Source organism: Benincasa hispida, chromosome 12 (assembly GCF_027475165.1).
Source record: "Benincasa hispida cultivar pf3 chromosome 12, pf3_genome.v1.1, whole genome shotgun sequence".
In the NCBI taxonomy this organism is placed as follows: Eukaryota; Viridiplantae; Streptophyta; class Magnoliopsida; order Cucurbitales; family Cucurbitaceae; genus Benincasa; species Benincasa hispida.
The window spans coordinates 57,667,290-57,690,583 of record NC_143489.1 but is presented as its reverse complement, the minus strand read 5'-3'; the positions used below and the strand labels follow the sequence as shown (position 1 = coordinate 57,690,583).

At 31.9% G+C, this 23,294-nt stretch overlaps 1 non-coding gene across 1 annotated transcript; it reads left to right on the top strand.

The window, feature by feature from the left end:
* Positions 1–13,298: 13,298 nt before the first annotated feature.
* TRNAG-GCC (transfer RNA glycine (anticodon GCC)) lies at positions 13,299–13,369 on the top strand. The gene has a single exon. It is a non-coding gene; the product is annotated as a tRNA-Gly (tRNA).
* The last annotated feature ends 9,925 nt before the right edge of the window (positions 13,370–23,294 follow it).

Below are 23,294 nucleotides of genomic sequence, written 5' to 3'. Positions count from 1 at the left end.
TTGATTTACACTGGTTGCATGCCAATACAAGTATAGCTTGACTAGTAATTAAGGCATGTGTGATGAACAGATTAAAGGTTTGAATTCTATGCCTATATGTTGTTGAATAATCGGACCCTTAATATGTTCTTAGGGTATTAATTGTTTTATATATTTTATACAAAGCTGACTTTTCTGGTCTAGGGTAATTTGAGTTTTTTCATTAAGAGCTTTGAGTACTTAACCATGCTTTAATTGAGTAAAAGGTTATGATGATATAGATTATCTTTCTTTGCTTTGGGTGTTCTTTGTATTTTGTAGTTATTCATTTTTATTTTTTTCTTGGACATAAGTTAACAAATACAGATTTATTTTGTAGTCGTTCTTTGGTTAATTCTAACAGATCCACAATGATTTTTTTAGTTCGTTTCGTTTCTTCCTTAGAGGAAAGAATACGAAATAATTCAAACTCCAAATCTTAAAAGAAGTATATATATATCAATTACCATTAAACTACGTTCATTATAACTAATTTGTAGATTTATAATCAATATAAAAATGTAGATGGTAAAAATAGTTGTATGGAACATTTAATTTTCTTTTCTTTTATTTAGTATAGTACGTGTACATATAATTCGAGACATTAATAAAACGGGTAGATTCAAGATAAGGCACTCAAATATTAAACATTATGAGGTGTTTGGCCTCTCAACTTGAAGTTGACGGAGTAAGGTATAATAACATTTACTATTTATAATCTACAATTATCAACAACCAAGTCCCCTTTGTTATAGTGTTTACTATTTGTTACCGTATATACTATTTCTTTTTTATCCTCTTTTTATCTCTTTATTACAATATTTATTATTCTTATTTAAATTAAAATGGTATACATCTCAAATAGACTATTATAAGCTATATTAAAATACTTTGCATCTCAAACACAAACTATTGTAATCTATAGATTGTTATAATAACTTATTATAATAAACCAACAAAATGCCCCAAACCATCGCTATGTATATACATTTGTCCTCACAATTAACTCAAGCTACAAAATCAACCTAAGAACTAATTTAATTTAATGGTTAAGCTATAATTTAAAAGTTAATGTCTCTAATATGTTCTCCTGAACTTTTGAGTTTTTTTTACCATAAGTTTTTTAACTTAAAAAAGTATCTGATAAGTCCTTATAAAAAATATATACTTAAATTATCAATTTTGTGTCTAATAAACTCTTAACCTATTAGATATATTTTCTTTCAAAATTCATGGATCTACTAAACAAAAAATCAAAAGTTTAGAGTTCTATGACACATAAAATTCAAATTTACATCTAATAAATTATTTAATTTTTCAAAAATTTTCTAATATGGCATGTCCCTTAAAGACATAAAATTGAAAAGTCATGGACCTATTAAAAATTTTAAAAAATGTTGAGACTTAATAGACACAAAATTGAGAGTTTCGGAGATCTATATTTTTAAACAGTTTTGAAAGTTCAAAAACTTGACACAAACTTGAAATTTCAATTTATACCCTTGAACTTTTGGGAGTTGTATCAATTTAAATTCTAAACTTTAGGGTAGTATCAATTTAAACTTCAAACTCATAATTGTATCAATTTAAATCCTAAACTTGCATGAGTATATCAATTTAAACCCTAAGCTTTCATAAATATATCCAAATAGAAAATAATTGATGGTTTAAATTGATATACTTATTGAAGTTTAGGGTTTAAATTTATATAATTATTAGTTTGTGGTTTAAGTTTAATTGATATACTTATGAAAGTTCAGAATTTCAATGTATATAATTATAGTTTAAAGTTTAAATTGATACAACCCCGAAATCTAGAGGTGTACCCTAAGGTTTATGTGTATGTAATCCGAGGGTATTGGAAAATTATTGAAGACTTCATTAGCGATGGTACACTCACATTTTGTTAGGATGTGATCATAGTTTAATGATTAAAATATGTTGGGAATGCGACCAAAGTCCCACATTGGTTAGATTAGAGAAGGATCATGGGTATATAAGTAAGGATGACTATATCCATTGGTATGAGGATTTTTGGGATGAAACCAAAAGCAAAGCCATGAGGGTTTATGCCCAAAGTGGACAATATCATGCCTTATGGAGATAGTTTGAGGGTCATTGATCCTAACAAGTGATAGTTAGAATCCTCAATACCGAACAAAGATGGAGCCCTGGAAGTAGTCATGGTGTGATCCAAGAAGTGTTGATGAAAATCAAGGAGTTAAAGACATTTCACTCCCATATTATGGGAAACAAATTTGATAAATTTTGCAAATCTGAGGGAATTATGAGACATTTCACTAGACAAATGCTTCATTACCCTTCAATTTTTTGGGGGAAGCTGCCCAAACAGCTTGTTATCTTATTAATAGGAGTCCGTCTTCCGCTTTAGGCTTAAAGACTCCTCAGAAGATATGGACAGGAAAAGCTCCAAGCTTGGATCATCTCAGAATGTTTGGATGTTCAGCTTATGCTCATGTTAAGGAAGGGAAGTTGAACAAGAGGAAACTGAAATGTATGTTTATTGTGATTCCAGTGATCAGTCATCCAGTTTTGATGGTAGACAGCCTCAACTGCAGAGAACTTTGATTGATGAGGGAGCTTTTGGTGAAGAAAGCTCAAGTGGCAGTGACCTACAAAACTATCAGCTTACACGTGACAATCCTCAGCGAGTGAGGCAAGCTCCTACGAGGTATGGTTATGCTAATTTAGTTGCTTATGCTCTTACTTGTGCAGCTGACAGTATTGAAGTAGAGCCTCTTACTTTTGAGAAGGCTATTGTATCTGATTCGAAGGAATAGTGGAAGAATGCTATGGAAGTAGAGTTGTTCTCATTGCAGAAAAATCAGACATGGTCATTGATTCCAAAGCCTCCTAATCAGAAACTCATTCAGTCAAAGTGGATTTATAAAACCAAGACAGGTACAAGAGGTGACAGCAAGCCTAGGTATAAGGCTAGACTGGTAGCCAAGGGCTACACTCAAAAGGAGGTAGTTGACTTTCATGAGATTTTCTCTCCGGTGGTGAGGCATTCGTCCATTCGATTAATTTTATCTATTGTTGTTCACTTTGATATGTTTGTTGAACAGATGGACGTTACTATAGCTTTCCTTCATGGTGAATTGGAGGAAGTGATCTACATGGCTCAACCTAAGGGCTATGAGGTGAAAGGAAAGGAAGACGTCGTTTGTCGTCTTCACAGGTCCATCTATGGACTGAAGCAATCGCCGAGACAATGGTATATCAGGTTTGACACCTTTATTCTGAAGCAGGGGTTTCACATGAGCTCTTATGATGCCTGGGTGTACTGGAAACTATCTCAGAAAGGTACATATACTTATCTACTTCTGTATGTAGATGATATGATTCTGGTGTCTAAGGATTATTCTGAAATCTGTGATCTCAAGAAACGATTGAGTAGTGAATTTGAGATGAAAGATTTAGATGAACTGAAAAGGATCCTAGGCATGGATGTGAAAAGGGATAGGGAGAAAGGTTTGTTAACCATTTCGCAGAAGAGTTATATGCATAAACTGCTTGAGAAGTATAATATGTCTGGTTGTAAGGCAGTTTTGACACCCTTAGCATCTCATTTCAGGCTTTCTTCGTCTCAGTGTGAGATGGCTAATATTCCCTATTGTAATGCTGTTGAAAGTATTATGTATTTGATGATTTGTACTAGGTCTGACTTGGGATATGCTATGAGTATGATAAGTAGGTTTATATCAAATCCTGGGAAGGAGCATTGGAATGCAGTTAAATGGGTGTTTCGATATTTAAAAGGTAGTGCCAGTATATCATTGTGTTTTAGTAGGGATTGTGATAAATCAGCACTGTTGGAAGGCTTCACAGATGCAGATTATGCTGCAGACCTTGACAAAAGAAGGTCTCTATCAGGTCACAATTTTCGTTTGTTTGGTATTGTGGTCAGTTGGAAGGTTGCTCTACAAACGGTCTAAGCATATCGATGTCAAATTACATTTTGTTGTTGCCGGAGTTCATTCCTATCGTCCGTTGTGATAGCCAGAGTACTATTCATCTTGCGAAGAATCCATCTCATCACAAACGGTCTAAGCATATCGATGTCAAATTACATTTTATCAGAGAAGTTGTGGCCCAGAAAGATGTTGAACTGGTCAAGGTTCATACAGTTGAGAATTTGTCAGATATGTTAACTAAGGTTCTTCCAGCCCATAGGTTCAAATACCTATTAGATGGGCTGGATATTAAATCTGGATGATAGGAAGATTGGAGAATCAGCTTGATACTTAAATATTCTTGTTATGAGGGAAATTTGTAGAAAATAACAAGGTATTTAAGTAGGTTTTATTGGGTTTTTTGGAAATTTAAAGGCCCAATAGCATTATTGTAATTATTGAATAGTGGCAAACTTGTAATTATCCCTATCTTCTCCAAAATTAGGGCCTTTTTCTTGTGGTTCTCCTTTTGGCCAAGAAAAAAGTGTAGCCGCTGCAAGGGAAAAAAGAGAGCCGCCTGGTGTTGAAGCTGCCGCAGACGACTTGGACTGGAAGACAGATTAGTAGCCGTCTAAAAGGGAGAGCCGAAAGACGTCTGAAACAATAAGTCCACCGCTGTCCGTGGGTGTCGAGTTCTGACGTGGGCGAGCGTCCGCGGCGGTGGCATGGGAGTTCGGCAAGATTATTGGGTGTCGGCTTCGTGGAAGTGCAGCGGCCGGTCGAAGAGCCGCTCGGCTGAACGGTGGGAGCAGCAGCCAATCAGATCCGGTTTAGCATGTGGGTGCGCTGGTCAGCTCCGGTTTAGTGCGTGGGTGTGCCAGTCAATTACGTTTTAGCGCGTGGGTTTGCTTGCAGATCTAGTTTTGGTGGTCCGCCGGTCAGAGGTGGGTAGCACACTGTTTTGGGCTGTTTAGTAGCAGATTGTTCTCAGTTTTCAGAGGCGACGTCGTGTGCGGGTCTCTCTCGGTATCAGTTGATATTGAAATTACAGATTGGTGATTTCGTTGATTATCTGTAATTTGTAAATTCCTTTGTTGCTCATTAATAAATTAATTCAAGCGGTTTCTCAAAGTGGATGTAGACCAAACTGGTCGAACCACTATATATCTTTGGCGTTCTTTACTGCTTTCGATTTATTTATGTTGATTGTTTGCATTCTGTTTGGTCATCTAAGTTAGGTTCAGAAATCTCACAAGTGGTATCAGAGCCATGCTCCTGAATTAACCATACATGTTAGAATCCTCGGTACCGAACAAAGATAGAGTCATGCTCGGTAGAATCCTCAATGCCGAACAAAGATGGAGCCTTGGAAGTAGTCATGGTGTGATCCGTGGTTAAACTCTATTGGATAGGTGGTACGCTCGGGATAGGTGGTACGCTCGGGTGAAAAGGAGTTAGCCTAGATATGAGTTAGACGGATGGATGACTGTTTAAGGAGAGGCTCGGTGGTCCTTTGTTCGAGGGGAGGATTGTTAGGAATGCGACCAAAGTCCCACATTGGTTAGATTAGAGGAGAATCATGGATATATAAGTAAGGATGACTATCTCCATTGGTATGAAGCTTTTTAGGGGTGAAACTAGTGAACAATATCATACCATTGTGGAGATAATTTGAGGGTCATTGTCCGAGTTCATAAATTATGAACTCAAATTCTCACCACTCAATTTCAAATTACACAAAATGATTGTCAATTTCCTTGCATTATCAAGAAAATGGTGATAATATAATGCGGTTTGTTAATCATGATCAATAGTTTTAGCATCATATATATTTTTAATCTATAATCGATGTGCAATAGGCATATGTTATTTACTTGTCCATCTCCAAGAATATAACAACGTAACATTTAAATTGAGATGTTATATAGCTTATTAACCAATTTATCTGTACAATTCCAGACATTTATTTGTTATTAACAGATTTTACTTTTTAAAATTATATTAAATTTAATAAAAACTTTAAAACCCAACAAACATGATTTTTCTTAAAACTTTTTTGATACTGATTTTTTTGTATCCTACAGATGAAGTTTTTATAATTGAGAGATACAACCGTAAAATGTAGCCTAATAAATTGATATCGATTAATCATTACCATTAAGTAATTTCTATTAATTTAATTAGATTTAATCATTAAAATAAATAGTTTAATTAATAGGGAAATTGTTTGGGAGGCAATTTGAATTTAGGGATTTGCAAGCGAGTCACACACTTTTTCTATTTACAGATATGGCAACTTTTCATTTTCATATAGATTCCTTTTCAATCTTCTCGCTTACTCTCACATTCCATCTTCTTCTCTTTCACTCTCACATTCCATCTCCAAGTCATCTAGTCAATCACTGCTACCTGCTTCATCGTACCGTTGCTCGTTCAATGATTGTCAACCACCTCGCTCACCGATTTTCATTTTCATTCTAATAAGCTCCCGACGATTGTGGGCGAATGTGGCAATGATGAGGAGGTGGTGAAGCTAATTGACGACAGCACAAAATTGGTAGGAAAAGACATTGGCATATGTTACTGCTCTCTGATCTCCTCTCTATGTGGTAGCCCCTCCCTTTCCAACATAAAGTAACCTTAATTAAAGAAGATCTATTTAATTATAAAAGTATCACGAGTCTTTATTTACGTAAATGCCTTTCAATTTAAAACACTTAAAATAATTAGTCATTTTCAACCATATATCAATAGTATATCGAGTGTCTATCAATAGTCCATCAAGTGTGTATCAGTAGTGTATCAAGTGTATACTAGTAGTTCAAGTGTATCAAGGATATCAAGTGTATCAAACGTATCAAGCGTATATCAGTAGTGTATGAAGTGTATATTAGTAGTGTATCAAGTGTATCGAGTGTGTATCAGGTGTATCCGTACCTTTTTTGACATTTCGTGAAGTGGGCTTATTTTTTGCCATTTTTGCAAAAAATAATAAATTTGGGCTATGGACCTAATTTTTAAAACTTAATTTGCCATACGCAAGAAGCCCTAATTAATATTTAGTATAAAAATATTTATTTATTTTTATTTTGAGTGATAAAATTAATTATTTAATGTAAAAAGATATTAAGTAATATTATATTTAATTTAAGACTACATTAATTGTGCTCTTGTATTTAATTAATTAATTACTAAAATTTGGTTTTTATATACAAAATTGGTTAACCAAACATAAATGTATAACTTTTACATTTAAAATTAGAAAATTATTTCAAATGGTAAAACTATCGAAAATATTTACAAGATATAGCAAAATTTTAGAACTATCAATGATAGACACTGATAGTATCGTCTATTCTAAAATTTTGCTACATTTTGTAAATATTTTAGTTTATTTTTCTATATTTAAAAACAGTTATTTAAAATTCAAGCATTTAAATCTCAAGATATTTAATATTCATACTCATAAAATAATATTTAGAATCAAGTCGTAAGAGTTTAGTCATCTATTATATATAGAACATTTATCTTTTAAATTTTTAATCAAATACTTTCAAGATTAAAGACAAAGAAAATTAAACATAAAAGAGAAAAAACTATTAAATTTGAGTTGTGTGTAGTGAAAGTATGGTGAAGGAGGTATATATTCATAACAATTCAATTGCATAATTAACCAAATATGATAATTTATTAACTTTAAATCTCTAAAATGAGCTAAAATGAACTTTAATTCGATGATAATTGACATGACTTTTCTCTCTAAAAATCGAATGTTCCACTTATCTTATCGTACCTAAAAAAGAAAAACTTCTAAAATGAAAGAAAGTTCAAATAGCACTCTTATTTTATGTTATTAGATAGAATAATATTCAAAATATTTATTATAAAAGTCCTATTCAATTTATTGGGTTGTGCTCCCAAAGATTGAGAAAAGGGGACAGGCCAAATTTGAAAAACAATCTCCAATTCTTATTCAATTTAAGAAGTCGTCAACATTTTAGAATGTACTAAATATTTTTTTTTTTTTTTTTTTTTTGGTGAGCTTGATGTAATATCTAATTTAAATAATATGGTTTTTAGAAACAATTTTTTATTAAGAAAAATTGAATTAATATGCTAGTGTTTGTTATTATTTTAATCTCAAATTTGTTTGGTTTCACTACTACATCTAAAAGTGATTCTACAAATATCAAATTACAATGTTAATAAAGTGATTTTGAAAATGACTGTTTTCAAATAAAGAAAAATGAGTCAATTTATTTATAAATATAGCAAAATTTCATTATATATCAGTGATAAGTCGCAATAAATATCTATCGCAATTTATCACTGATATATAGTGACATTTTACTATATTTGAAAATATTTTCCGTAATTTTTATCATTTTCAACCATTATCTTTCCAAAAATCACGTTAGAATTGCTTTTTGAAAAGTGAGTGCACCCTTCAACTCTCATTTTGGTATAATGGTCCCTAAAATACACAAATAATCACTTCTATAGTAAAAAGGATATTATTACAACTAAACCATTGAATTATAGAATTTTTATAATTTATAAATAAATATATAAATAAAAACTATAAAATTTGAGAACAAAAATGATATTAACCATTAACAAAAGTAAATATATAAATAAAGTTTTCATATCAATGCTACAGGTTGAGGTGCTATCTCGATTAGAGCAACAAAAAAAATTGATCAAAAACTTGGTTGGATTGTAACAATCTCCTTATTTAAAAGTTTAATTAAAACAAAACTAATATTTAGAGCTTTTATTGTAGCAAAGTATAAGGGCTAATTGATTAAATTAAAATTTTGAACTTGCAATATACGAGATTTTGCAATTTTCATTATTGATGGCAATATCTAGACAGAGAAAACGCACTTGACTTTCAGTGACATTAGATTTGTAATTTGGAGAAAAGATAACCTGCAAAACAAAGAAAAATAGCTCTAATGCCAAAGCCAAAGATGAAAAACCGTAGAATGAGAAGAAATCATAAGTTCAAGTTCCATACTAAGTTCCAGATCTCAAATTAAGTTATCTCATATGGAATTATAATGATATTTATAGAGAGAATGAGATAGAGTTTACCGTTTCCTCTTAGGATTGAATGAGATTGATTCCTCCTTATCCTACCAAAGTTAGGATTAGAGATGATTAGTTGGTACCTAAACTTATTTGAACCAAGTTCACTTTATCTCATACTTATTTTCTTTATTTAATTTTTTACTTATTTGTCAGCTTCCAATTCCACCTACAAGATTCACTAATATTTATTCTTAAAAAAAACATCAATTTATACTCTTAAAATTTGGGGATTGTATCCAATAAAATCTATAAACTATGAACTTTCATATGCATGTCGATTTACACCATTCATTTAGATTTTTAATAATAGAAAGTTGTTGAGGCTTTCCATAAATCAAATAAAATTCATAATTCATGAACTTACTATTTCTACTACTAGATAGTACAAGTGGCAAGTGGAGATTAGTTCTCAAATCTCATTTTTAGTTAAAGTGGTAAATTGGGAAGGGGGAGGGGAGTTGGTATAGTTCGAGATTTGAGTGTACATGAAAGTAAAATGCAAGAAAGTAAATGATAGAAATGCAATCAATAAAGACGTTCTAACTTAGAGGATCAAAATAGTCCAATGAAACTTTGATCATCGAATCATTCTAGCTTCTTACCTATGCCTAACCCAATTGATTAGAAACCTAACCAATGGTCCAATTATCAAATCAGCCAAATATGAATAGATGAATCCATTCTAAACATATTTAACTAACTGCATTACGATTTAGGGATTACACTATGATGAATCACCTAATTAAATATTCAATATAGTTTTCCCTAGGTCAATAGATCAATGTTCTTCGTTATAGACAACAAATTACAAGTCTATCTAACCTTTTGCTTCTTGGAAATCAATCTATAATTTCATATCACATATTACAAGTTAATCTCAAGTATGCAATCATAAATTCCCAAATAGTGTGTCACGAAAATATAAGAATTATAGCCAAGATTTAAGAATTATATTAAGATAAAACTCCCAAAATTACAAAGGTCCAAATCCCCTAAACTAGAAACTTAGATCTTACCTTCCTATAGTGATAGAGAAGACAAAAACCGAAATGTCTCTATCGATTGCATAAGAGAAAAAAAGAAAAAATACAAGTCGAAAAGAAGAAAAGGGAATAAAATCAGCTGGAGGCTGAATGGGGTGATCATAAAACTAACCTAAAAAATAAAGAAGAACTTAAATATTGTTGCGGCAGCGTCACGGCACTAGACCCTAAAGAGGCCTCACTGCTAAAATGCAATGGCGCGTGCCCATGAGGTTTCAGAGCGCCGCGACGCCATAGGGCAGCGTCGTGGCACTTTCGCCTGGGTATGCTACTATTGGGTTTTATGTCCTAAAACTCGTGGTATGTAAACAATGGAGCTTATTTTGAAAATTTAATAAAGGTGTTATTGAATAGATCTATTGCTTGAATAGAAATCCAATAAATCTAAAAGTCTCTTGGCTATTAGATGAGTACTTGAACTTTATGTGGAGACATAAAGGTGGATTAGGTTCAAGTAAATAGTCAAAATGATCTATAGTACATGGATAAGGTTGGTACCTTATTCTGGTAACACTATTGGATATGGCCTGCTCTGTAGTTGTTACAAGAAGTTGTAAAGTACTACAAACGAAGTGATCCTAATTCGTTCATGTTGGACATGAGGAGTGGGGGTGTCCTTGTGCAAAAGAGTTTATCCAAGATCGGACCACGAAATGAGTCACTCTTACTTTATAATGTTGTTTATTATTTAAGACTGACTATTTCAAAGCGATGACTTAGGTAACTTGACCTTAATCCTGAGCTAACTATGAACTCCTGTTTATCTAGGATTACCCTTAGATTTGTATAGATGAGGGTTGGCTCAACAACGTTGGCTCAATATGACTGCCATTTCAGGGGCAAGACTAGATAGATAGCTGGAGACATAGGGTGCAAGAGGAAATTCACTCCTACCTGCTTTAGGGATAGTAGAGAGGTTGTTCCCTTAAGTGCTTATTCTGAAGCTTGAACAAGGGATCCCACCCTCTCATTTGACATGAGAGGGACTCGATTTTGTGATTGGATCACAAAACAATTGTTCATTAGGAGATCAATAAGAACTTAAGGAACAAGAGGTAATTTCGGGGGTAAAACAAAGATTTCACCCAACCATTATTACGAACAACCTGTGAAGAGTTAACTTACTAATCATGGTTATATCGAGTGGACATAATATATCTACAGTGTGGGGAGTTCAACTATGAGCTTTAGTGGAGTGACCCATTTGTTAACGAATGAGGGTTAGATCGATCTAATGAGTTTAGCCGATTAATCTCAGATCGTTGGAGCCCATGATCTGTAGGCCCACAAGGTCCCTCTACTAGCTTGGAAATGGATTAGCTCTAGAGTAGCGTGATAAGTTAATTTGAAACGTTCAAATTAGAATCAAACGAAATTTGAGAAAATATATTTAAATATGATTTAAATATATGAAGATGAATTTGTGTAAAAATTAATTTCGAGGGTAGAATTATTTAAATTGTTTAAATAATTATTTATTAGTTTCATTAGAAAATTAATTTATGTAATTAATTTATAAAATTAATAAATTTTGATTTTAGAAATAAAATATAATTTTAAAATCAAAATGGTTTTTTGGAAATTGAAAAATTACACAGAACTTGAAGAATGGGTTTTTCAAGTTCATCTTCAACTTGCTCATAAGGAACCCACCACCTCTTCTTTGGTTTACTCCAAGCATGAGCTGCATCCCATGCAGCACATCTCTTTGCATGATAGTCTGCAATATATTGAAGAGATTGGAGTGAATAAAAGGAGGAGGAACTGACTGAATTTTTGGCTGAAAAATTCAGATGAAGAAGGTGTTCTTCAATAGGTTGGTTTAGTGAGCTTTCTCCATATTTCTTTTGATTCCAGCTTATTTTGAATCCCACAACTCAATCTAGAGCACCAAAAGAATAGTAGGAAAGATCTTATGGTGATCTACACAAGGATTTGGAGGATTTAGCAGCTAGAAATAGAGATTTCGTTGGTTCGGCCAATATATGTTCTTGAAACCCATTATACTCTATTTTTAGTATGTTTCTTTTCAACCAAAATTAATGAATTAGAGTGCTTATGGATCTTGTTCCCTTCCGCTGTATGCTGGTGTTGATCCAACAGCTACTGCTTTTGCAGTATTACGCCAGTGCTACTGCATTGTGCGGCGTCCTGTCGTTAGGGGCATTTTTGTCATTTTTCCTCCGTTTAAAGTCTTGTTACTCTAATTTCCCCCAAATTGCTCCTTATTAACCTCAAATAGTCCATAATGCTCCAAAATGCATGAATTACATGAAATTTTACAAATATTATCATATAAACACATTAAACATCATAAACGAACTAGATTAGAGACACTAAGATAGAACATTTTGGGTCCAATCAATTTTATTTGAAAAATATTGTGTAAGACTTGTAGTTATTTCATTTAAACTTCTAAATGTCATAAATGAAGCAATATAGACCCTTTATTAAATTACCTTTGAAAATCATCAATGTATCAATTCTTACATGTGTGTAGATTTCATAAAATGTCTAACAAAAAGGGTGATTGGAACTGATGCATGAACAATTTTCAAATGTAATCTCAATTGAGGGTCTAAATTGATTTACTTATGAAAGTTTAGAGGTTTAATTTATAAAACTATATGTGTCTCGTACGATGTTTTTTCAAACGAAAAGTAATGTATGGTATAAATTGATACACTTACAAAAGTTCAAAGTTTAAGTTGATACAATTATTAGTTTAGAATTTTAATTAACAAAACCTTAAGTTTAAGGTATAAATTGATGTTTTTCCTTATTCTTATAAACATAAATGTATGTAAATTGTTGGTGCAGGAAGCTCACTTGTGTTCATTGTCCTCACGAGCCTCTGTAGGATTGTTCGTTGACCCTCTTCTCTCTTGGTCTGGTCTCACTTTTCGAGCTGACCTATGTAAGAGTTCCTCGCATCAATATTGTATTGAACCTATAACACTTTGATGCCTAAATTAGCACAGAGAATATATAGTTTAGATAAGCACACAAAGATAAAGTCAGAACTCTCCCCAATTGTGGTCATCAAATGAGGCTATGTATAATGTCCTTCCTCTATCATGTGTTTATGGTTACATGTAACTCCGACAATGTCAGGATAGTTGTAACATTCGAACCAATACTCTAATGCCCAAAATTTTTCTTTTGGGACTTACATTTCTCCATATCGTCTCGTAATGTTTCTTGAACACAGTTTTGCATTCAACTAGCACCAGTGGTCTAGTGGTAGAATAGTACCCTGCCACGGTACAGACCCGGGTTCGATTCCCGGCTGGTGCAAATGTTTTTTTCATCTCATTCTTTTTGGCTTTTTCTGTATTGCCGTTTCTACCGGTGGCCAATTTTTTAGGTTTAAGAGAAAAAAAAAAAAAAGGCGTGTTTGACGGAGAGGTTAAGAGCCGCCGACAATGTAGTAGGGGAAACCATTTCGAGACACGTGTCGGTTGCAATGTCAACAAGTTGATTTTTCCACGCCAATGGTGGGTCTTCTTTGTCTCTTTCTTAAGCGGCGGCAAATTCTTAATTATTGAATTATAGACCAAAGTTTTCTAATTACTATGATGATATTAGAGATTTGATCTCCATTTTCATCTTTAAAATATTATTTTTTTGAGTTTCACAATATTCTAACTTTAAACTTTTTCATTTTATGTCTTAACTATTCTACTTACCTTTCATTAACAATATACATTTTTTCATTTTCTCGTTACTATAGAAAATTTTGCATGCCATGCTAGTATTAGAATTTTTTTCAATTATGTGTGTTAAATTTTAAATCGGATCTTTGAATTGTGCTAGAATTAATGTGTCCAAAGCTTTTAATAGACTTTTTTTTATTGTTCTCCAATTTGATATATATGATTTAAATAATTTCTAGTAGATTCTTTCTATTTTAACTTTATGTCGGATATAATAGATTCTTTAGTTAATCTCATGCTCATCGTTCTTATACTTACCTAGCATGTTAATTATACCATTTAAAAATTAGGATAAATTGTAAAACCCGCCCTAAAGTATAGGGAATAGTTGCAAATTAAACCTTCAAACTTTCAATTGTAATAATTTAGCCCTCAAGTTTACACAATTGTAAAAATTATAATAATGGTATAAATTTGTGAATTCAATTTTTATCATTTAGAGGTCCGATTTCTATAAATATTGTATGTTTGAGGATCCAATTTTAACACTTGTATAAGTTTGAAGGTTCAATTTTTATAATTGAAAGTTTGAAAATGTAATTGTCACTGCTATTCTACTTCATTGGTAATTTTGCCATTTGCCCTAAAATAATTCGGTGCTGAGTTTATTTTTGGTAGGGTTTAGGTATATTTGATAGCATATTAAACTGATTATTTGTGTCTTAAGTTTAAGGATCATGTAGAAAGTTCTCTTTTTTTTTTCAAGTATAATAACGGATCATTAGACAACCCAACACTAAAAGGTAGGGGCAGTTTGGGGTATTGAGATGATATAGGATGTGAGGAGTTCTGATGTATGGGGAGTTCTGCTTGAGTATGATCGAGTATATTCAAACACTGAGATGATATACGATACACAGAAGGAAAATGATGGTGAGATACGAAACACGTTCCGAAAATGGGCCCACAGACAATTAAATTCGGTGAGATAAGATAATGAGCCTCAAAACACTGAGATGATATAATATATGGGGATATACCATCTCATGTTGGGCCCCCAATGAACATATAGTTAAACTAAAATTATACATATAGTCCCTGACACTTCTAAATTCATTTATAATTTTTAAAAATATCTAATTGATAATTAGAAAAATTCTCTTTTAAAAAAATAATAATTGGGAAAAACTAAATTTAATTCAATCTAATTTAATGACTGTCATATAGTCTCACAATCGTTACAAGATAGAAAATATCTTGATTTATGATATATATATATATATATAACAAGTGTGTAAATATAGAGTTAATTAGATAGTTCAAACAATATACCTAATTATAGGTTAGATGTATTTTGAGAATGGTTTTTAGGGTTTATAATTAAAGGGAAATTTGGATACATTGCACATGGAACACCAACCACATTCTAGGGTTCACTTTAATTTGCTTTGAATTAACCCATCTTCCATAGTTTTCCTTATCTTCTTCTTCAAGTTGGCATTTTTACTTCCATATAAAAGAGAGAGAAATTTTGTTAAGATGGTGTCCCATCAATGGCCAAAAAGCTTCTTCTTTCCCCACTTGAATGAATTAATTCAAAGAGATAAATTGTGAGTGGTGCTTTCAATAACAAAAATGATCATGGGAGGTTTGGTGGATTCTTTTTCTTTCCCAATTTAATCAATCATGTTTGTTTGATAATCATTCGATTTTTTGTTTTTTTAAAAAAAAAAATTAAATCTATAAACATTATTTTCATTTTCAAATTTCTTCTGTTGTTATCTATTTTTTTTTACCAATAATTTAAAAAGCTAAACCAAATTTTGAAAAAAAAAAGTGGCTTTTAAAAACTTGTTTTTGTTTTTTAAATTTTATTAAGAATTCAATTATTATACTTAAAAAACAAGGCAAATCATTGTAAAAAATTGAAAGAAAATAGGCTTAATTTTTAAAAAAACGAAATGATTATCCAATAGGACTTAAATTAATGATTTTTTTACCCACCAAATTGGGAAAAAAAATAGAATAAAAAAGAATCCAAATCCAACTAAACTGTGGTTTTGTAGATTGATTAAACAAACGAATAATTCATAATGGCTTCTCCATCAATCTTAATGAGGGCCCACTTTTTCCATTTATGTTTACAACCAAGAATAATCATTAAATTTATAATTGTATTTGTGTCAAGTATATAGAGTAGAGACTTAAACTATAAAATATACCCTAGAACTTGACTTGTGGATTAAAATACATGGTTACTTTTTATACCGTCTAATAATCATTTCATTTTTTGTTTTTTTTTTAAAATTAAACATATTTTCACATTTTCTTTACTATTATTTACATCAAATTTAGGTAGAAGAGCTGAATTCTTAGCCAAATTCCAAAAACAAAAACAAGTTTTTAAAAAATACTTTTTTTATTTTTCAAATGTTGACTTGGTTTTTGAAAACATGGATAAAAAGTAGATAATAGCCAACATGAGCGTAGCTCAACTAGCATAGTGCTTGTACTATCAACTTCGAAGTCAGAGGTTTGATTCTCCTATCCCACACTTTAATTACAATACCTTTGTAAAAAAAAAAAATATGTAGATAGTGAAAAATTTAGAAATTTAGAGGTGAAAGAGATGTTTATAGGCTTAATTTTCAAAACTAAAAATAAAAACCAAATTGTTATCAAAGGGATCCTTTAATATTAACTCTTTGATCTTTCATGAACGTTTTAAAAATGCCAATGGAGTAAAAATCTCTTAGGACACAATGTGGAGATTCAAATTTTGATTCTTCAATTTAAAGAAAGAGAATACATGTCAATTATCTTTGAGTTACGTTTTAGTACAATAACGAACTACGAAGATAGGAGATGAATTTCTAAAATTTTCAACCTTTAAAGAAGATCATGCTAGTTATCATTACACTCAACTCACTTTGGTAGGTTATATGTTAGTAATATATTAATAGATATTTTGAACTTTTCCTATTTTTATGGATTAGTTGGAGAGTTTTGGAAATTTCAAATTTTTTTTTTTTTTTTTTTTTTTTATATGGATATGAAGTCAAATTATGTCTCTATATTTTTGCCCTCAAAGTATGTAGGAACTTTTTTCTTGCTTGTGTCGTTTTTTCCTCTTCGTACCGAAAATTAAGGGTCTTTGTCTATTTTTAATATTGTCACAAGACACCTCAAATATGTGGCTCCACTCTCCAACATGACTTTCAACTTTGGTGCTTGTCTAATTTTGATGAAAGGGGACAAAAACTCTCTCTTTTTAGTAAGCCAAATATGCCCAACTTTTCATTGAAGGGTATTTTAGTACTTAACCTAATGTATTGCATTGACATATAACATACTTTTTTTTCAACACAATTAATTTTTCATCTCTCTCAACTTTAGAGAGTTAGGTGTGTTAAGATCACCTATTATTTCAAAAACTTAATTAACCGAATTGATTATGGTAGATTTAATTATATCAATATTTCTAATCTCTTCCCCATTTGTGAATGTGAAAATTTTAAAATGTGTCTAATAAGTGGAAATCAAAATTATTGGAGAAGAAATGATATTATAAGACCTTCTTGCTTTGATAACATGTTAAATTAATCAACCAATTTGAAAAAAAAACGTTAGGATGACTTGTCACTCGTAAATTTGATGTTAAACAAAAAGTACTGATAAGTATTGTAACATCAGAATACTAACAAAAGAAAGATAAGTAAATGAACACAGGAGCTGGTAACCCAATTCGGCGATAAACCACCTACGTCTGGGGAGCAGTGTGCCCAGGAAAGATAATCCGTTGATCTTAAAGAGTTAAGCAGTTTACAGCATAGTACTTATCTGTAATACATGACCACTACAGTGACTTGCGTAGAGCTCAATTCACTGACCATCTAGGCTCCCCCTATATGTGAGACTTCCTCTTAGGTGTACTTAGGCTCCCCCTAAGTTTGATAATATTAGTATTAATTACCTCAACTTTCGATGATGAATAAGACTCCTCTCATGTTGATATCTTTCATTAAGTCAGCGAACTCCCTTGATTGATGATTTTTAGGATCCTTCTAAGATGTTGAACTTCTCTTTCGATATTAGCTCTTAGGCTCCCACTAAGACTAAGAATCCTTTCTTCAGTAGCAAGAGTTTAGGCTCTCCCTAAGACCATGATTATCTTCAATGTATTGCAATCAATGGATTAAGAAATTGCACGGCGGAGTAGTAAGCAACAAACAAGAACACCAGGATACATATAATGGTTGTAGACCAAAAACTCGTCTTGCTTGATTAACAAAAGCGGCAAACAAAAACAACTCGCTTCAAAAATCAACATAATACTTCTTTTATAAACAAATCCATGAAAGAAAACAACTCACAATATGGAAAAAAATAAATTGTGCCTCAATAAAGGAAAATATCAGACAAAACGAATTTGATGGATATTTCTAGACTAGGAAACAAAATATTCTGCAGGGAAATAATATGTTGTCTGAAACTGATGTTAAGATTATTTTTTAGACATCTGCAGAAACCAATACTTTCAAAAAATATGAAGCCAACAAATGAAATCTCCAACAAACTCCCCATTTGGCTTATATATTTTTTTTAGAAAAATTGCAATGAGTATCAAATTAAATATAGGATTTAGCAACCATGTCATCGAATTTTCAAAATTTTCAACTATGGCAATATTGAAAACTAAAATCACGTTAGAGGAAAGTTTGATTTCAAATTTTTATCTTATTCCAAAATTACATTCAATTAAACCTAAGTCTACCTCTTTGATTTTTGCATCTTTGATTTCTGTAGATGATATGTTTTTTTTATTATTATATTTCTCTATTACTTAACCTTTCTTTATCCATTTTAAACTCTATTACTTTTCTTTTAGGTTATGAAATTATATTTTTATCAAATAAAGAAAAAAATGAGGTATTTTATTTACCATTTTAAAATTATATATATATGTATAAATATAATTTTCTTTTTCTTTTCTGGTGTATGGGTTTTGTTTTTAAAGAACTAAAACTAAAATCTTGACTCTGATTTTGGGGTAATTTCCAGCTTTCCCATTTTTAGTGAATGGAATCAAAACATATCTATATTGGTTTTTTTTTAAAAAAAAAATATTTATTTGCCCTTTTCTTCTTCGGTGAATTTTAGATTTTTCCTCTACATTTCCTTTTTTTCATTTCCAAATCAATGGCCTTAATCAACTGCCTTACTTGATTGTTGTAATTGTAAGAATTAGTATCATTGGCAATTTGACAACCATTATCATATAGCAATCTATATCATTGACAACCAGTATTATGTAGTAATCAGATAACAATTGGTATCATTGACAATAAAAAAACATTCAATATCGAATAGCAATCAAACAACCATTAGATAGATATCTTGTAAACACATCAACAGCAAAAGCAATGTCAGGTCTGCTGGTAATTAAATAGAGCAAGCTCTTGATGATGCTTCTGTAGAGACTCTCATCAACTTGAGTTTCATCAGAGTCTTTTGTTATTTCCACATGAGTTGGAGCAAGAGTTCTTTTAACACTGGCATTTTCAAGACCAAATTTCTTTACTAAATTCTTGACATATTTGCTTTGAGAAATAAAAATTTCCTTTTTCAATTGTTTAATCTGAAATCTCAAAAAATAAGACAGCTCCCCTACCATGTTCATCTTGAATTCTTGTTGCGTTTATTTCACAAAGTTCTCAACCATCTCCTATGATATTCCTCTGAAAACAATGTCATCAACATAAATTTGGACAATTGCAAAATTCTCATGAGATTTCTTCACAAATAGAGTTTTATCAACTCTTCCTCGCCTGTACCATTGTAAGAAATTGAGTTAAACTTTCATACCAGACTCTGGGTGCCTGTTTGAGTCCATAAAGAGTCTTGTTGAGTTTATACATATAATTAGGATGAGAAGGATCTACGAGTCCTTTAGGTTGAGCTACATACATTTCCATTTTTAGATAACTATTCAGGAAAGCACTTGTAACATCCATTTGATATAATTTGAATTTTAGAAGGTAAGAAATACCAAGCAATAGTCTGATGGCTTCAAGTCTTGCAACGAAAGCAAAGGTTTCATCAATATCCATACCTTCGATTTGAGTATACTCTTGTGCCACTAACTTGGCTTTATTTCTAGTGACATTGTCATTCTCATCAATCTTGTTCTTGAAAATCTACTTTGTGTCATTTACATTCACAAATTATGGCTTGGGAACAAGAGTCTAGACATCATTTCTCACAAATTGTCCAAGCTCTTCTTACATGCATTGACCCAACACTCATCCTCAAGAGCTTCTTTGACACTTTTTGGCTCAACAGGAGAGGTGAAGTAAATATTATTGATCATCTCCAGGTAATCAACTTTGTTTTTCTTTCTGGTAGTCACCCCTTCTTCAAGATTATCAATGATATTGCTAGGGGGATGATTCTTACAAATCCTACTAGAAGGATGTCTATTACTCGTTTTAGCCTCTTCAGAATCAAGCTTATCTTCTACCACTGAAGTTTTAGAAATAATGTCAATTGTCATGTCAAATGAGTTGTTAGAGACTTTGAGTTGACAAGAGGAACAACACTAGATTCTTCTTCTTCTTCCATAGAGGTGGAACCTGAAAACTGTTGGTGTTGACAATCAACATGTAAAAGCAATTTGAATTTTAAGCACTCTAATTTCGTTAATTTTAGCAATCAAGCAAGCATGTTCATATTTAAAAAAAAAAATAGGGTTTATGAAATATACCTTTGTTGAACTCTTCAAATCTTAAATTCTAGCTCGAATTTCCTTTACTACACCTTGTAGACCACCACTTGATCTTCCCTACTATCCTCTAGAATCTTAGATTGGATTGTGGGATCCAAAATGAACTATAATTGAAGGGAGTATTAGATAAAAAATCTGGTTTTTGGTGTTGAAGGGTTGAAGAAGCAAAACTCAGAACTTCATCAATTGCATGTCGTCTCTTTCAACTAAAATGAATTTGATTTATCAAATTCAACATGCACTCCAAACTCACCATAGTTTGATACCAAAACCACTTCTAATTTGAGTGGATATTTAGGTGGATTAAGTGGGAAAAACCCACTTGATCAATTTTTAGTTTTTAATTTAATTTTTCAAAATCAAATTAAAACAAAATTGATTTAAATATTTGAATTTTCATAAAATTCAAATGTTCAATTTTAATAAAAATAATTCAAACAATTAATTTTAAACAAAGTTTATTTAAATAATTAATAAAAATAATTTAATATCCATTATTAAATTATTAAACCAACAATTCTACTAACATGAATCTTTATTCACGTAATTAATATTTAAATCACATTTAAATATTATCTCATTCTCCAATTTCGTTTAATTCGATAATTAAACATTTAATTATATCGTATATAATTAATAATTCCCTTAAATTAAATTTGAACGTTTCAAATTCTCTCATCATGTTATTATAAGGTTTGATCTGTTTTTGAGTAAGTAAGGAGATCTAAAAGACCTACAGATCATGAGCTCCAACGATACGAGATTAATTGGCTAAACTTTTTTAACCGAATTAATCAACATTCCTTAACTACCGAGTCACTCCACTAAAGCCCAATAGTTGTACTCTGCTCACTGTAGATATATTTTTGTCCACTTGATTTAACCATAATTAGTAAGTCAACCCTTCATAGGTTGTTCGTAATATCGGCTGGGTCAAAAGCTGTTTTACTCCCGAGATTACATCTTACTCCTTAAGTTCCACTGATCCTTTAATGAAAATTGGTTTGTAATCCAATCACCAAACTGAGTCCCTCTTGGGCTAATGAGAGGGTGGGGCCCCTTGTTCAAGATCCGGAGTCAGCACTAAAGGGAACAACCTCTCTACTATTCTTAAAAGCGGATAGGAGCGAAATCCATCTTGCACCCTATATCCCCAACTATCTACCTAGTCCTACCCTTGAAATGAGGGGTTTATTGAGCCGGCGTTGTTGGATCAAGCCTCACCTAGAAAATCTAAAGATAATCTCGAATAAACAGAAGTTCATAGTTAGCTTAGGATTAAGGTAATGTTACCTAGGTCATCGCTTTGAAATAGTCAGTCTTAAAAAGTAAACAACATTATAAAGTAAAAACGACTTATTTCTTGGTCCAGTCTTATACAAACTCTTTGCACAAGACGCCTCCACTCGCATGTCTCCACATGAACGATTCAAGATCACATCGTTTGTACTAAATACAAAGTGGGTCGCATCTGATAATGTTTCCAAAATAAGGTACTCAGCCTTGTCTATATAATATAGACCGTTTTGCCTATCTGTTCAAATTTGATTCATTCTTATGTCTCCACCTAAACTCCAAGTACTTATGTAATAACCAAGGATCTTAGTTTATTGGATTTAGGTTCTTTCTAAAAATAAATGAGCAATTCATACATTTAATAACATTTATTTAATAAACCTTAATAACATCTTTATCGATAACAAAATTAGTTTATTGTTTACAAACCACAAGTTTTAGGATATAAACCCCAACAAACTACCACTTGACTAAAACTCCAGTGGGTTTACATATTTACAAATACATAAAATGTTGGGTATGAGAGAATAAATATAATAAACTAGGGCATCAGATATCCATTAATTCTCCCACTTTCTCTAGATTTATTTGTCTCGTAGTCCTAGTCCGATTAGGTGACTGTGAAACACTTTAGCTGTGAGGGTCTTTTGAAGCTATCTATGTAACGATCACGTCTCCTCGATGTATGATCTCCCTTATAAGATGGTACTTGCGCTCGATGTGCTTCCCACGTTTATGGCTTCTTGATTCTTTGGAATTTGCAATTGTTCCACTGTTATCACAATAGAGGGTGACTGATAGATATTTGAAACCACTTCTAAATCAGTCAAGAACTTTCTAAGCCATACTGTTCCCTTGGCTCCACTTCCACATCGGTCAAGAACTTTCTAAGTCATACTACTTCCTCAACTACTTCATATCCAGCTACATACTCCGCTTCCATGGTGGAGTCAGCAATACAACTTTGTTTTATACTCCTTCATACTATAACTCCTCTATTCGGAGTGAATACTGATCCCGAAGTTGATTTCCTGGAATTCATATCGATCTGAAAACCAGAATTAATGTGTCCTGTAAGGATCAAATCCTCAGTACCATGCACGAGCATATAGTCCCTCATTCTCCAAAGATACTTGAGGATGTTCTTAATGGCAGTCTAATGATCATATCCAGGATTGGACTGATATCTGTTAACTATTCCAATTGCATAGCATATGTCGGGCCGTGTACGCAACATGACATACATTAAACTTCCAACTGCAGATGCATCGGGAATTCGTTTCATAACCTCAACTTCTTGAGGTGTTTTAAGACATTGTTCCTTAGACAAATAAATTCCATGCCTGAAAGGTAACATGCCTCTCTTAGAATTTTGCATTTTATATCTAGACAACATCTTGTCTATATAAGATGCCTGAGATAATGCTAGTGTTATATTCTTACGATTCCGAACTATTTGGATTCCAAGAACATATTGTGCATCTCC